Here is an 18,498-nt window from a genome sequence, read left to right as displayed (position 1 = left end):
TGTTCTTCTTATTTTCCTACTTGCAGTTGCTCCTTAAGTTCCTCATGCTACAAAGAATGTGGTTGTTGAGATACTTCTTCTTGTTGTACTTTTAAAATTCCTTCAAGTTTTTCTCCTAAATCATGCTCAAGAGTTTCTTTCTTTGTCCTCTCTTTTCACTTCCTTTCACTTTCTTCAACTTTCCTAAGGAGCTTCTCTTGGTCCTATGGAGTGCGTACTAGGCGACTATCTTGATCATCAATTTCTATAGGCTCATCTTGATGCTCAACCTCATGTTGTTGGGAAACATTAGCAGTTTGGTCCTTTGATGCAGCCATTGATGATTGAGTAGGTTGATCATCATGAGATATGACAACCACTTGAGCAAGTATAGATTCTCCCAAGTCTTGACTCAAAGTAGCTTGTTTTTGACTTGAGATCTCTTTCTTCTTACGAGTTATTACCGATATAGGTTCATTGTCAGAATTTGAATCTATGTCAATATTATGAATTGTGACTTGATCTTGCACTAGTGGTGCCTGTGTTGTAGCAGCAGGTGCTTGGAGAGGAGTCACTTCATGTTCCCGCCTTGGACCTTGAGAGGTACCTTCTCCTGGAGTAATATTAATAGCATGCATTATAGGGGAAAGTGAGGCTTGAGGAGTGGCGAGTATCCCAATGATTACTCCTTGCTTGGGCTCTACTTTCAAGGACTCAAGCTCCTGGATGTTCTTGTCCAATTGTTGTTGTAATTATTGTTTTTTAGCTTGGGACATATGAGCTTCTTCATCTCTTGGAGTTGTCTTTCTTGAGTCACTCCTTTTTTTGACATATTCCCGTGTTTCTTTGGAGTGAGGATTTCCTATGGCCTCTCCCTTATTTTTCCTTTTAGAGACACTACCACAAAGCATCAATCCTAGTGATTGCCTACTTCATTGGACCACCTCTTTGGAAACAACATCTATTACTACATTCTCTAGCTCAGACCACCTGATAGGAGAAAGAGGTCTCTAATCCACCTTTTTCTCATTAAAGAGTGTGTGTAAAATTTTCCCATCATCTTTCAAATCTCAAAGCTTTCATCTAAAAAAGTAGCAAGTCTAAAAAACCTTTTCTTTCTTGCTTCAAAGCTATCCTACATACCTGCCCAAAAGTCTTCTAATGTAGGTGTAAAGCGGAAAAATCGAACCCTAGTCATTCTCCCCTCCCCAACTCTGAGGAGAGAGAAGGGAGAGTCACTAGGGTTGATGGTTTTCACTTAGGAGGGACTTTACATTCAAAAGAGGGGTTGAAACCCACAAGATCCAATCCCACGCAATGCAAGATTGGATTCTATATGAGTTTCAAGGGTTGTGATAGCAAGGATACCCTCTTTTGTAAAGAATGTAGATAGAAAGATTGAACTATGAATGCATGTAGAAGCAAGAAAGATTCACTTATAAATAGAGATAGGGATATGATATGAAGCTGCAGACCTGGAATTAGTAGTAAAATGTCAAGACGGCGCTGTCCTGCAAATTTGAGCAAAAGTTGACGGGACGATGGCGCCCGGCGTGCACACGGTCCTCCGAAAAATCCGCGAAACGAAGGGGGATCTGTTCGTCTCTGTACAAGGATTCCAGATCTTCAATTTCAGCCGCGTACCTGCAACCTACACACAGAAAAGCAAAGACGATTGGGGGGTTAGGGATTAGGGGTTTGCCCTTAGGTCAAACCCCGGTTTTGGAATTAACCAAGAAATGAGAAATGCTTGTAAATGTAATGTAAAACAAGTACTAATACCTTGTTGTAAGGATGTTTGTATCCTTATATACGAAGGTATAGATGTTGTTGTATGTTGTATGTTGTATGTTGAAGTATGTAATGTGTTGTGAGTGATCTCCTCTTCAATGGTTGAATCCTTGTCTTGAATGCAACACTTAGCCTTGAATGGAGACTTAGAATGATCAATTGCTTGAAGGAATGCTTGAATGCTTGAATATCGTTTTCGCGTCTTGTACACATATGTCCTTCCTCCTCAAAATGGGAGAGGAAATGTAGTTTATATACTTGCCAATTAGGGTTGAAAGACTGATTTTCCCGACCTTAGGCCGACCAGGAAATGTTATTTTCCAAATTGCAAACAAAAAGGCCCGAAGTCCCATAGGAGACCGGGCCCAAAAATAGGGCCAGGGACCAGGGCACTGGGCGCCCTGGTCCTGAAGGACCAGGGCGCTGGGCGCTCTGGTCCCACCTCCCGGGACAGTAGGGTGCAAGGAGGATCAGGCCAGGGTGCTGGAAAAATGCAGTTTTTGATGTCATGAGCAAGTTTCGGGGTCTCCATTCAGGTTCAGTGTTGCGTCGCCATCGTGAAGACCCAAATGCGGTCGAAATTGCAAGTGTCACAATTTTAGGATGCTACATTTAGCCCCCACTTTAGCGGGAGTATAAGCGTACGCTCATACTTGCAGTAAAGTACAAGGAAACAATATTGAAAAACTTTCACCACGTCAAGGAGGCAAGATACACCAAGCCCCCAGTGGACTAAGGATCTTACGACTTCGATTGACAAAGTAAAAGGGAAGATCACAAGGGAGAACCATGACTGTCAGTAGTAAGGTTCCCTCACTATGAGTCATGCAAGAAAGCTATCAAAAATTTTCAAGGCAAAGCTAAATTTGTCAAGAAATTTTCAAGTATCTTGAAAAGATATGGACAGGATGTATGCCCCCCTACGTTAAAGCGATCGCACACGCCTCACGGGGGGTGATTGCTTTAAGGTAGTGATACATATAAGAAATGAAAAAGGGAAAGGAGCACATTATCACAAGGATTTAGCTCCCAAGTGTGAGATAAGCCCAAGGATAATAGACACAAAACACAAAGCACAAGGTGACTTCGCTTTCCTCGGGGTCAGTATGCTGTATGATAATTCATGTATATCATATGTATGTATGCATAATTGTTCTTCATTCCCCAATCAAGGAAGGTCACCTAGAAGAAGGGAACACATGTATCTTTTTGAGTCAACATGAGAGAGATCGAGAGATCTCAATGCTTTGCATCGTCCTCAAGTAGACAACACTAAGGACAACAAATAGAAGAATGAGAATAACATATAGAAGAAGTAACAAAAGAGAGGGGGAGAGAATCTGCTATGCTAATGAAACTAGTCTAGCACGTCATCTACCCCTCGATCTTGCTGATCAATGTTTCGAGAAGGTAGGAAACACGCTAGAGGAGGAACATCCAATATAGCAGATGGAGCTATCACAAGATCCAAACAAGGGCTATGTTCATATCCCAAGCCACGGTGTTCTTGTCTAGGAGCTAGGATAAGTGTTTTAGAAAATTCATTAGATAAATGGTTATCAATATCAACAAGTTCATATTCACTATCAGAATGAACAGGAGTAACATTTTCATCATGAATAACATTTTCATCTATATCATCATCAATATTTATACAAATAGGATCTTTAACTCGCACAGGGTCAAGACCATCATGCATCTTATGTTTAGGAGATTTCGGCTCAATTGTCGGCTGAGGAGAAAATCGAATAATGCTTGTTGAAGGTGTTTTTGGGGATTACAAAGTTTGAGAAGCAGCTGCCTGAGCTCTAAGACGACGCTTTCATCGGCGTTCACATGCAGAACGATTTCGTCAAGTCTTAGTAGGAAGTTTCGAAGATTGAGGAGGAGGAATGTTCTCATCCTTATCACTTGGGTGTTTAGGTTGTGGTCTCTTAGGCTGGATAATAGGAGAAGAGGAAGGTCTCTTCTCTCCATAAGAGGAAGGAGGAGGAACTGCTCCATATAAGGGAGGAATATTTGGTTTAGGAAGGAGACCAAGTCCATCATGATGAGGAGGGATAGGTCTACTTTTAGGAAGTTTATCAGACATAGACATAGTCACATCCATATGGATGTGTTGGGAATCTTCTTGAGGAAAGACATTGGTTTTATCTTTCAAACGAAGAACTTCCTTCTCAAGAATGATAGGAATGTCAAGTTTGGGTGTTCTAGGTTCACTTAGAGATAGGATCATATCTTTTTTCCACTTTTGATAAGATTTGAAAAGATGATCACTTCGCGGAGGAAGAGATTGGAATTGTTTAGGCCAAAAATAATCAATAGGAACACTAGGAATTCTTTCAGCTGGTTTAAAGAGACTATGATTGATAGTAACAACTTCACCATTATGGGGAAATTTCAAACACTTATGAATAGGAGAAGCAATAGCTTTCATGGAAGATAGCCAAGGATAGCCTAGCTTCACACGAAATTGTTCAGATGATGGAATAATAGCAAAGTCCACATCAAGGGATTTGTTATGGACCTCAATAGGTAATGTAATAGAACCGATTGCAGGAGAAGAAAATGTATCAAATAGTTTCACAACCACATTTGTTTCATCATAGATCACTTGATTCAATTGCAAAGTAAAAAGAAATTCTTCAGTAATGATATTAACCATGCAAGAAGGATCAATAAGCACTCCACAGCAAGGTGTATTTTTGACTTTTGCAACTATATATAAAGGACCGTCAGGTGCCCTGATAGTTTCACTAGAATCAAATGTGATGGAAGGTTCTTTAGGGATTTTCTGTTGCTCCACAAAGTTAATCACATTCGGAGTCATAGACACGAGATCATCAGCTGAGACAGAGGAATCAGTAGTATCAATCGCATTAGAGGTATGAGAAGGCAATGGATCCGTAAAAATCTAAAGATTTTGGTTAGGAGGAGCTACAGATGTGTTGCGTTTATCATTCACACCAGAAACAGAGATAGTATTATTATCAATCAAATCTTGAATTTTCCCCTTTAAAGCAAAACATTTTTCAGTACCATGCCCAGGTTGACGATGAAATTGACAAAAAGATTTGTTATCAAAATAGGGTGAATTAATTTTTGCAGGATCAATTTGCCTTATAGGAGGAAGAGTAAGCACATTTTGTTCCAATAACTTATTCATAATACTATGCAATGATTCATTCAAAGGAGTAAACTTTCTTTCTTTCTTGAAAAACTTAGAAATAGGAGGCACACCTGATGCTGCATTCACATTGTTGTTGATGACGTTTTCATTGAATTTAATGGACTCTCTATTCGGTTTAAACTTCCCAAATGGTTGTTGACTACTATCACCCTTATCACTCGGAGCCATAGGATGTGATTGTTCCATTTGACTCACAGTCAGTTGATAATTGTGAAGAGTTGCGCACAACTGTTGGAAAGAAGTAAACTCAGAAAATAGGAGTTTTTCTCTAATGTCTTTTTGTAAATTAGAAATAAAGATTCTTTGAATATCATTGTCAGGCACTGGAAAAGAAATTTGAGCATACAAATTCTTATATCTACCAATGAAATCAGTCACTCTTTCTTTAACACCTTGTTTACAATGCATTAAATCAATCAAAGTAACTTTAGGACTTATATTGTTTTGAAATTGTTGAATGAAAGCATTTGCAAGTTGTTCGAAAGAAGTAATAGAATAGGAAGGCAACGAGCAATACCATTGTAGGGCTTTGTCTCTTAATGTTCTAGTAAACAGTTTTGCAAGCAACCTTTGGTCATAAGCAAAATCAGTACATATTGTTTGAAAGGTCTTAACATGTGTTAGAGGATCACCCTTACCATTATAAAGCTCCAAATGTGGAATTTCAACATGTTTAGGGGGGATAGCTTGAACAATGTCAAGAGAAAGTGGGCTCGCAACGTCAAATGTGGGCACACTAAACTTAAATTGATTCATAGAGGCAATTTGTTGCTGTAAAGAAGAGACAGTTTGTGCAAGATCGTTAATGGTCGCTTCAGTCGAAGAATTCATATTAGACGTGTTAGATTGTGATGGGGGTGTTATGTTATTGAAAGAAGGTAGAGAGTAAGGTGGTGGGACACTATGATAGTTAGTCATAGGAGATGATTGGAAAGGAGGAACACTACAAGGAGGAATGGAAGGGTTAAATGAATTGCCCCCTTGCGTCATGTTCATTTGTGAAGATATGAGAGGAACACTCACTGAAGGAATGAATAAAGAAGTTGGATCGAATGAAGGAAGAGGGTTGATTGAAGAAGAGGGATTGCCCCCATGACTGGTGATCATAGGAGGAATGTCTTGTGTTGAAGTAGTCATTATGTTTGATGTAAAAGTAGGTATATTAGCAATAGGAGTCGTCAAAGGAATAGAATGATTGACTTGAGTAGGAGGTTGTGTATAACCTAAGGTTTCGGCACAACTTTTCATAGGCATCACATTTGAATCCACAATGTGTGCAATACCATGCAAAATATCAATTCCATTCTTATCACTTTGAAGCATACGTTTTAGACCCTCAATTAAAGGAAGAGCTCGACTATCAGGTTATTCTTGAGACATCCACTGTCAAAAATCATCAAATTGGTTATCCAATTTTGAAAGTTGTTCTACAGAAACCTCATGGAGAGCTTCTTCATCATTAAGAGGATTAGAGGAATTACCCATGTCCTCGTTAAAAAGGCCATTCAAATTAGGTTCCATCTCCTCAGTAATTAAACCTTGGAAGGACTTAATTCTAAGGCTTCGTCTAACGGGAATAGTGTAAGTAGGGCTTATTGTTGTAAAACTCATGCACTAAAGAAAGAGAGAAGATTTTGAATTTTAGAGGTAGCAAATTTCAGTAAAGCCAGCCAATCTTCCAGTTTTAAGCTGTTAAATACAATCAGGACAATCTCCCGAAATTTCGGAAAAAATGTCCGGGACCGTGGCGCTCGGGGTGCACACGGTCCTCGCAACTTTTTTCGAAATTTGCAGGGATGAAAGTTATGATGATTTTATAGCTAACCTGAAAAAATTGAGTGATTTTACGATCTGTAGATAGGCCAAATTAAAGTTGCAATCTCAAAATTGAACCCTACCAAGATTGTCGAAAAATGCAAAATTTGAATTTTGAAAAAGAGAGGGAAACTGAAATTTTGAATTTTATGATTTTAGAGGGAATACCAAAAGCAATGCAGGTTTTGAAATTTGAAAGTTGACTCAATTTCACGCAAAATTCAATTTTGAAAGCGGAAATCAAAGTTGTTTTAATTAAGCACTTAATTTCAAAAGTCACAAATTGCAAAAATTTGAATAAATCACTGAAATTTCGAATGAATGATAACACACTTTTCAGATTTAGGACTGTAAGAAACACAATTCTGACACAAATTTCAATTTCAACAATTTTTGAATGATTAGAAGCCTCAATCCAAGCAATCGCTAGACCAACTTTGACTGTAATTTTGAAAGTGTTAAAATTGATAAAATCGACCAAAATTCTGGATTTTAGCAGAAAAATACAGTAAGATCTAGCTCCCGAAATTTCAGAAAAAATGTTGGGGACGATGGTGCTCGGGGTGCACACGGTCCTCGCAACTTTTTTCCAAATTTTCAGGGATGAAAGATATTGTGATTTTATTGCGGAATCCAAAGTTACAGCCGATTTGGAGATGTTTTGATCAATGAAATTATCAGTCAAAGGTTGAATCAAGAAGGTCTTAAAAATTAGGGTTTTGACACTTAACCACTTAATTTTCAAAATTAACGCACAAATATGAATTGATAATTTGTAATAGAAGGGCAGATCTGAAACAAGCATTAACAATTAAACATTTCACAAGTTTAATTACTTAAAAGAAAATTTAGGGTTTTTATGCAATTAACCTCTAAAATTTTGCAAAAGATCAAACATGGAAATGTAATCAAGGAATCCAATTTTCAGATCTAACTATGAATAATCAGAAAGGATGTTCACGTCGGGTTCACCAAAATGTAAAGCAGAAAAATCGAACCCTAGTCATTCTCCCCTCCCCAACTCCGAGGAGAGAGAAGGGAGAGTCACTAGAGTTGATGGTTTTCACTTAGGAGGGACTTTACATTCAAAAGAGGGGTTGAAACCCACAAGATCCAATCCCACGCAATGCAAGATTGGATTCTATATGAGTTTCAAGGGTTGTGATAGCAAGGATACCCTCTTTTGTAAAGAATGTAGATAGAAAGATTGAACTATGAATGCATGTAGAAGCAAGAAAGATTCACTTATAAATAGAGATAGGGATATGATATGAAGCTGCGGACCTAGAATTAGCAGTAAAATGTCAAGATGATGCTATCCTGCAAATTTGAGCAAAAGTTGACGGGACGATGGCGCCCGGCGTGCACACGGTCCTCCGAAAAATCCGCGAAACGAAGGGGGATCTGTTCGTCTCTGCATAAGGATTCCAGATCTTCAATTTCAGCCGCGTACCTGCAACCTACACACAGAAAAGCGAAGACGATTGGGGGGTTAGGGATTAGGGGTTTGCCCTTAGGTCAAACCCCAGTTTTGGAATTAACCAAGAAATGAGAAATGCTTGTAAATGTAATGTAAAACAAGTACTAATACCTTGTTGTAAGGATGTTTGTATCCTTATATGCGAAGGTATAGATGTTGTTGTATGTTGTATGTTGTATGTTGTATGTTGTAGTATGTAATGTGTTGTGAGTGATCTCCTCTTCAATGGTTGAATCCTTGTCTTGAATGCAACACTTAGCCTTGAATGGAGACTTAGAATGATCAATTGCTTGAAGGAATGCTTGAATGCTTGAATATCGTTTTCGCGTCTTGTATACATATGTCCTTCCTCCTCAAAATGGGAGAGGAAATGTAGTTTATATACTTGCCAATTAGGGTTGAAAGATTGATTTTCCTGACCTTAGGCCGACCAGGAAATGCTATTTTCCAAATTGCAAACAAAAAGGCCCGAAGTCCCATAGGAGACCGGGCCCAAAAATAGGGCCAGGGACCAGGGCGCTGGGCGCTCTGGTCCCACCTCCCGGGACAGCAGGGTGCAAGGAGGATCAGGCCAGGGTGCTGGAAAAATGCAGTTTTTGATGTCATGAGAAAGTTTCGGGGTCTCCATTTAGGTTTAGTGTTGCCTCGCCATCGTGAAGACCCAAATGCGGTCGAAATTGCAAGTGTCGCAATTTTAGGACGCTACAGTAGGCTTATGTCAATCAAATGAGTTTTTCATCCTACCTTTCAACTTTCCAAAGGGATCAACGTACTCTCGAGCATAGTCAAACTCCTTAATATTTAGGTCTTGAAGTTCATGAACTATTGTTTTATCAATTTATAAATTATGGCACTTGTAATGTTCAAGAGAAATGGGAAACTCACCCCAGTATTGTGTTTTTTTGTCATTAAAGCTTGTACCTATACAATGTGCTTGAAGAATTCAATAAGTATAATCTTGTTGTTGCAATATTGAGGAAGGAGAAAAGGAATTCCTGTATATCCACTTAATCTGATATAGGTTGATCTTGGATCCTGGATGAACCAAGTTCCCCAAGTCTCTATTAATTTTATAGCTTCTGAAGATAGCTGGTATCCTACATTACCATTTAGTCTACATATAACTACAAATATGAAATCATCATTTATCCTTTTGAAGCGATCCTTGGCTACATTGAAGGGTAATTGAGTGTAGTATTCCCACAACCTCTTGTCATTAGGTACTTGTCCTAACCTTCCTTGAGTATTCAATCCTGGATAGACACCGCTCCTTGCAACCATCCATACCACATTTGAGGTCATAAATAACTTTTTATTCTCCAATACATTACAAATTTGTTCATGAATATTGTCATAAATTATTTCAGCCCAATTAAAGTATTGTTTTGCCTTGAGGATTGTGAACACATAATAGCATATCCATAAATGATAGTTCCTAGATTCCTCTTTGCCAAAGACCCTATTCAACATGATGATCAAATCACAAGGGGCATCCTTGAACTCTATCCTATGGATGTTATCTATTTCCTTTAGACTTATTTTTCTAGGCTCCTTAAGCCAATTGTTGTTCACATAATCTCTATTTTTACCCAGGTCACTGTTGAACTCCTTTACAACTTCTCCTTCTGTGGTTTTCAAGACCTCTTCAAATTGTAGGATCCTGAAGGTCATAGCCAACATCTCTGGAGACAAATCAACAACTAAATTTCCCTTGGTATCCATATATTTCCTCATGTCTTTGTTATAATGTTGTACAATGTCTCATATCAGCTCAGGTGTTTGAATTGCCTAAATAAAGACAATACTTTCAACCAATCCCGATCTCTCAATTCTCCTCCAAATACTATTAGGATTCTCAACATATACCTCTCATTTAATTGCCTCTAGCTCAATATGACCCATCTTGGTGTCTATTCCATTGTACTTTGTTATCAAATTTGGAGGGTATTTGTCTATCCTTGATATTGGTACTTCATTGTAACTGGGACCTTTTCAAGATTTATCTCAACCTTTGTATTTCTCCTCAAGCTCCCTGGGGTATCCATTGCTTCCACATGATCCTGCTGAATCTACAAAACAAAATCAACTAATCAACGTTTCTCCATAAAACATAATTTACCCTTTTATTAATTTTTTAATAAAACATTGGACTTCAAAAACTTGGGGTTCTAAGATTCCATGGTCTAGAAAGAGTAAAAGGTATGTATGAAAAATCTTGTGTTTTTTAGTTTGAGAACTTGAAGTACTCAAGGACTCAGGATTTTGAGATCCCGATGTCTCTAAAGTGCAATGAACAAAAGAAGTCCAAAACTCTACGACTCTGGGGTTCAAAGTGATTTAAACGTTAAAGTTTGGAACTCCAAGGTTCTAAGGTATTGGGATGGGGATCTTAGAAATAAAGATCATACCTTTGGATCCTGGGATCTTGAGATTCCAAAGTTGTACAAAGGATATTCTCTGGAACTCCAGGATTCTAGGATTTTGATCTGAAAGCTCAATGACAAAATAAACTTTGGGATCCCGGGGTTCTGAAGCCTAGGAAAGACAACACTTCAAAACTTTGGGATCCCAAGGTTTTTAAGCCAAAGAAAGACAACTTCCTGACTCCATGGGGCTCAAGATTACGAGACTTTAGGATCCTATAGACACAAGGGGGATGACAAAATCTAGGGCACGGGTGCACTAAACTAGGGCACACAAAATCAAACCACAAACCCTAAAATAAGAAGGATAAAATTTTATTCAGGGTCCACTACTGGGGATTGAAATATTTATTTAAGAGACCAAAATGCTGAAAAACTGACTTATTCACTAATATAACAAAGATAAAAAACCCTAACCTAACAGCCATGCAATGCCATAGAAACAAGAACAATTAAAAAGAAAAAAGCAAAACACGAGGGAGGGAAAAAACCTACCTCAACAAAATGAAGAAAAACATGAGGCCAACACCTTAGAATCCACTTTCACAAATTTGCTAAAAGATCATTAAATGCAAGGAGCTCAAACATGATAAATTGAATGTGCAAATGAAAAGAATAAACTAGTCTGAGGTATTTATACTCCTATCATTTTCATAGAATTTGAGGCATCACACAACAAAACTCAAGGTTTCGGGATGTCGAGATCTTGAGTTGACAGAACCAAAGGTCATGATAAACTTTGAGAACCTGGGGTCTTGAAACTACGAAGAAAACAAACAAAACAAGGAGAACTTGGGATCTTGGGGTTTTGGGATTTTGAGGCTCCAAACAAAGAAGACATGGAGAATTCAAAATCTTGATATTTTGAGGTTCCGAGGCTCCAAAAAATCAAGCGACAACAAACTCAGGAACTTGGAATCGTAGGGTGTTGAGGGCCAAAGAAAACAAAGAAACAAAAGGCTTCAGGATTTTTTAGTTTCAGGGTCCCGAGGTCTCAAGAACTTAAATTCTAATGAAAACCCCAAAACTTGGATGTTTGAAATTCTGAAGACCAAAAAAAAAGAAGAAAAAAAAACAAAACTTGAGAAACTAGGGTTCCAAGGTTAGGTTAGGAAGAAAGAAAAATCTTGAACCCGAGACTTTGAAATCCTGAAGGTAAGACAAAAAAAAAGGCAAAAACAAAAGACATAGAACAAAGAAAAGGGAGACCCAAATTTTACCAACTAAAATGAAGGGGTGAGTATGCAGGGCATAACAAATGCCGACACTCTGGAAAAAATGGCTCTAGGTATTTTAGAACTTTAGAATCAACACATAAATTGACCTTTAAGGCTATTGCCATTTAAGACCAATTATAAAAGGACAATTCCGATCAAGCTAAAGATAAGTAGAAAGTGCAGAATGATGCTTGAGAAACTTGTAATTGTGTGCCTTTATTAATTACCCCATATCTTCAACCTTAAAGACAAACAAAGATATCCATGTTCAAGCTACATGAGTAAAATAAATCTTCCTTTCATGCAATGCCATCTTAGGCATAGCTCTTCTGCTAGCTCGATGTCTATAGTCCCGATAGTGTTACCTTTGCCCCCCGTCAAATATTGCTCCCCTGCTAACTAGGCATCCATAGCCTCGATGGAGTTATTTGAAAGACCTGATTAGGTTGAAATGTATATAAGAATCTTTCTTTCTTTGAAAATCATTCTTTTATTTTGATGTTTTGATCTTTGGAAATTTCTCAACTTTTAAGCAATTAAGCTCTAAACCGGGTTGGGGACCATGGTGGATGACTTGAAATTTGGATGATTTTGGATTTTTCACTTGGACATAAATTTCTCCGCCATCTTTAAAATTTCATGTTGTTCTTAAAGTCTGCAGATGGTGTAAAGTTGTCTAAGCAAGTCATTACCTCCTACACATCCAAAACTTTTGTTGGCATTTGCATGAAGATTGCATTAATAAAATGTTATGTTGTCATTGATGTCAATTAACTGGTAATGATATTGTTATAATGTTGTTTTGTAACCGATAGGAAGAGATAGTGAAAGGAAACTATAACCGATAGGTAAGTTTGTGGAGTGAACTGGTATTGCCAAGTATTGGAGAGTTGAACTGGTAAACCCTACCGGTTGATTTGATAAACCCTAACCGATTAAGTTTGGTGAATTGGTTATATTGGTTTATGATCTGATGGTGAGCGTAATAATTATGACACGTATGCGTTGTATGAAGAGAGTTTCAAAGTGTTTTTGGCACGTTGAGGTAACGGTTTTTGTCTAGGGAATGAGCAAGTATATTGCATGTAATGCAAAGCGTGTGATGAGTTACTGAGTTCGATGAAGTAGTGATCAAGGAGTGGTCAAGGCTTTCTTGAATGATGTGTAGAGATTCTTATGTAATCCAACGGTCATACTTGAACTGACTTATTTGTACTCTCTATGTGAATTAGGCTTTTGTTGTGTTACCAACCTAGTTGATTTATTTACAAGGTCAATGAGTTGTTTAGTTTTAGAGTTGACAAAGTTTCAGTTGAGTGTGTGGTTTCCGAACCGGATGATGTATCTATAGTTTGAGTAAAGGTAGATAGGAGCATGAAAAGGATTTGAACAAGCAAGTGATGTGATATTCAAATAGATCAACAAAGTCCTGTTATTTTCTAACAATTACAACAAATTGAAATCCCCTAACCAGGTAAGCTCTAACAAGCTTGGTGCTATTCAAATCCTCTAACAAGGTGGTCCATTATCTTGGATTTCAAATCCTCTATCGAGGTTACTCATAGGGAATTGCTTCTAACAAGGCATTATAGTCAATCCCTTAACCGGGTGGTCCCTAACAGGATCTGTTCTTAATAGGAATTTTTGTAAAGCTTTAACATGCTTGGCTCCTAATAGGGCGAACTTCAGAAGAGTTCAGATAGTTATCTTGTGAGTCTCATCTCACCGTGGTTTTTCCCATTTAGATTTCCACGTCAAAAATATTGTGTCAAGTGGTGAATGTTTTTGTGGTTATGTTTTCTATGGTTGCTTTGCTTAACTACTTAAACCACTTTGATAAGTCATGATAACCAACAACAATATGAAATAAAGTTTTACTTATGTCAGTAAAACTATTTGGATGTTTGTGAGTTTCAAGTTGTTTACTATTAATCTGTTGTAACTATCAACCAGTTTAACTTGACAATTTAATATTGACAGTGATATTCGATTGATAGTTCTAAGTTTACTTTGAGAGATTGATTTTGAGATAGGTGAAGTATTACCAGTTTTTCTATCAATTGATTCACCCCCCCTCCTCAGTAGTTGATCGGATCCTTTTTCTTTCATCATATCATCAACTTCAACCATGCTTGAATTGTTATACTTCACCTTAGGTGAATGTAGACAAGGATTTCAAAGTCAAGAGTTGATAAAGGGGTTATAAAGGGCTAAGAGCAAAAAATGAGATAAAGTTAGCTTCCCTATGCAAAGAACACTCATCCACTTTATTTAAACTTAGTAAAATGATTCCCCAACAAAACATGAGACAAAACATGAGACAAAACAATGAAGAATAGGAAACAAAGAAGAAAACAAAAAAAAGAAAAACCCTAAACTACTATAATACAAAATATAGGTTCCATCTGATTTTTACCCAAAATTGTGCTTCAGAAACTGACAATTGATGGGCAATGGTACAAGTTCTTTGGTCAAGGAACTGAGTCTAAAAGTATTCTCTCCAAGGATTTCAATAATCTGATAAGGACCTAACCACAACTTATCAAATTTATGATGGACACCTTTCTTCTCCCTAGCTTTGTCCCATAACATAACCAGGTTAGAGATCCAAAAGGCTTTCACCTTAGCTCTTTTATCAAACCATCGCTTAACAACAACTTTATGTTTAGCAAAATTCTATAAAGCATTGATCCTCTGTTCATCAAGTTTTAAAATATTAAGGAGACGAACCTCAACTTGATCTTTAATTTCTAAATACTTCATAAATTGAAGCACTAGGATTTGCAAGTTAATAGGAAAAATAGGATTCTGACCATACACTAAGTAATAAGGGGACATGCCTAGGGAAGATTTTACTTGGGGTTCTATCAGCCCAATGTTGGACACAATGGATCATTGAGAGGGAGTGAATCAGTGATTTAAACAATTTTTACTTAATCAAAGTTATACCGGTTCAATATGAAATAGACAAAATGCAGACCGGTTACCAAAGAAATACAAACAAGGTGTGTATGAGAAATATCCAAAAGATTAATACAATACACACATGAATATGCAACACACAAAACCAAATGTATGAGGAAACCCCAATGTGGGAAAAACCTTGGTGAGAATAGTTGTTGGAGATCTTCTGCTCCAATCCAGCCTCACAATGAAAAGATTTGATTATAAATTTTAGGGAACCAACCCAAGGAGCACCAACTCAAAGGAGCACCAACCCCTACACAATTTATAGGCTACAACCTAAAGGAGCTACAACCCCTACACTAAGAACCTACTCAGTGAAAACAATATAAAAATTCAGATATACAAATGAGATCCTTGCTGCAAATGAAGTTTTGCAACCCTTCAAAGCTTTGCACTACGATTTCTATCTTACTGGTTTGTATCAAATCAACACACACTGCACTTTAGCCTTTCTGCTAGTTCTAACTCTGCTTAATCTTCTCTCCCTTTGTTCTACTGAATTCAAATCACACCTAGTCACTCTCTATTAGGTACTGCTTCTTTCAATTTGTCACCTCTGCATTCTATGTTCACTCTGTTGGTTTGTTTCTTACATCGGTTTACCCTGCTTCTCCTTATCAGCACAATCTTCACTCACAAACACTTCAAGTGTTTATCTCTTTGACTCTCAAATAGAAATTTCACTCTCTCCTTCACCCTTCAACAACTATACTATCTATCTTAGGTCACCCTAATTAAAACTGAAGCTTTCTCACCAAAAACCAATTCTAACAGAGGGTGGCTAGGGTTTCCTTCTACCGAGCAAATCTGCATCCAATCTGATCCGATCCACCTTGGATCACACACCTACATTGGAGGAATAAGCCATCACACATTTTCCATCTGTCCAAAGTATGTTTGCCAAAAATAGTAAACCTGACCATGATTTTTGTCCTTGAAATCTGTTGACTCATTTATGATCCAGCTATTTCCTTCTCAAGGTCCTCTTGCAATTTGATTTCCTTGTGTTGATCCAGGCACCAACAACTCCTTGATCTTTCTCTGTCATTCATTCTTTCTCGAGCCACATCAATCTGTCTTTGACCCATGATTTGTGGCTATTTCATTTAATGTCAACTAACTGCTCCAACAACCATGCCGATGGAAACTTCACTGACCTTTGCATGCTCGCTACCTCAGCTCCACGTGATATCACATCAACATACACTTATCTCACTGACACAGGGTCAATTTAAACTTGAACATTCAACAAATCCTCACACCAACACAAGCCCTTACTAGTAAAACCTTCTCTTGCTTCTATTCGGCAACATACACTACATTGATAGCTCAACTTCACCTCCAGTGGTTTGTGATCTCTTTGTCACTCTACCTCTTTATCACAAACATTATCATAGACAAACAACTATCCTTCATACCTATTACAACTTTTCATTCCAACCTACAACTTCATATCACCTCTTACCCGTGATGTCACTTACAGTTTCAATACCTTCTTGTCTTCCACGCCTTTATACTGGTTTTGTCTTTCACCATACCGGTTGACAAGCCTTCATGTTAATCTTCCTTATGTCAATTCAATCTTCTTCATACCAGGTTGACATAACCTACTGGTAGCCTGCAATACCGGTTGACATCAATGACAACTCAATGCCAACAATCTCCCCCTTTGGCATTGATGTCAATATTATTTGTTTTGGTTTCTCTCCCCCTTTGACATCAATGGCAAAGGGAACCTTAGTCTGACACCAATAATCTCTCCCTTGGCTACATCCAGTTAGGACATATTCTCCCCTTGTGTCCATGATTCATGATTCAAGAGTCATACGCTAGTAACAATTGTTGACTCCCCCTGAACCATACATCCTCCTACACATTTAAGTGTTGTTGAATGGTGGGACAACCCCCATCTTGTGTCTCAAGTACTCAAATGGACCCAAAGGAAGTGGCTTGGTAAATATGTTAGCAATCTACTCACCAGTTGGAACATATTCTACAATGACCTCCTTGTCTGCTACCTTCTCCCTCAAGAAGTGATAATTGATTGCAATGTGTTTTGTTCTTGAGTGCATTATTGGATTATTGGAGATGTTGATTACACTTGAGTTATCACACCAAATTGGAATAGGATTTGGTATCTCCACCTGTATGTCCTTCAATGTCTGCTTCATCTATAGCACTTGTGAACAACATGTAGTAGCAGCTATATATTCATCCTTAGCAGTGGATAATGCACCGAGTCTTGCTTCTTGTTGTGCCATGATACTAATTGGTCTCCTAAGTAGAAAGAACCACCACTTGTGCTCTTCCAGTCATCAATACATCCTGCCCAATCTGCATCACTATAAGCCTGCAAAGAGAAGTCTCCTTTCTTTGGATACCACAAGCCAACACTAATAGTTCCTTGCAGATACCTGAAGATTCTTCTGATTGCATTTAAGTGAGACTTCATAGGAGTATCTTGGAATCTTTCTACCATGCAAACAAATTTTACAATATCTGGTCTAGATACTGTTAGATATAATAGACTACCAATCATAGACCTATACAATGTTTGCTCAACTTCTAGTGACTCATCTAGTTTGCTCAACTTACAACCGATAACCATAGGAATACTTACCGGTTTGTTGTCCTCCATTTGAAACTTCTTCGACATATCTTTAACATACTTGGTTTGAGAGATGAAAATTCCTTTCTCTTGCTGTGAGATCTTCAAACCAAAAAAATAGGACAACTCACCTAGTATGGACATCTCAAATTCTGTCTTCATCTGATCTGCAAATTCTTTGCACATGATGCCCTTGTCTCCACCAAATATAATGTCATCCACATACACAACAACTATGATCATATGGTCTCCATTTATCTTGATGTACAGGTTGTTGTCTGCATTCCCTTTCTAGAATCCTTGCTCCTTCAAGTATTTATCCAACCAGGAATACCATGCTTTGGGATCTTGCTTCAAAGCATACAAGGCCTTCTTCAACCAATATACAAAACTCTCATCATCATGTAAAAGATAACCCTCTGGTTGTTCCATATGCACCTCTTCTTCAAGGTTACCATTAAAAAAAAATAGATTTGATATCCATTTGGTAGACCTTGTAACCTTTATAGGTAGAGAAAGCTAAAAACATTCTTATTGCCTCTAACCTAGCAACTGGTGCAAAGGTTTCTTTTTAGTCAATACCTTCCACTTGAGCATACCCTTTGCAAACTAACCTTGCTTTATGTTGGATTATCTTGCCTTCTTCATTCATCTTATTCTGGTAGACCCACTTGGTGCCTATGACATTCTTGTCTGCCGGTCTAAGAACAAGTTCCCATGTTTGATTCTTCTCAATTTGTTTCAACTCTTCATCCATGACATCTACCCATTTTTAAGTTTTTCTATCTTCATTAAAATTTTTGGGTTCAAGTTCTGTGCTAAGGCAAAAATTTACCTGCTCATCATTTTGGGCTAGTTTTTTTCTGGTTGTGATGCTCCTTCTCTTTTTTACTCAAGCCGATGCTAGTAACTTCACATATTCTCTTGGCTTCTTCCAATTAAAGTTTTAGATTTGCAATTTTTTTCTTGGACTCTTCAAGAGATTTTTCCAACATCTCTTATTCTTCACCTGCAACCTTTTTCACCTT

Source organism: Cryptomeria japonica, chromosome 2 (assembly GCF_030272615.1).
Source record: "Cryptomeria japonica chromosome 2, Sugi_1.0, whole genome shotgun sequence".
Classification (NCBI taxonomy): domain Eukaryota; kingdom Viridiplantae; phylum Streptophyta; class Pinopsida; order Cupressales; family Cupressaceae; genus Cryptomeria; species Cryptomeria japonica.
Note: the sequence above shows the minus strand (reverse complement) of the source record.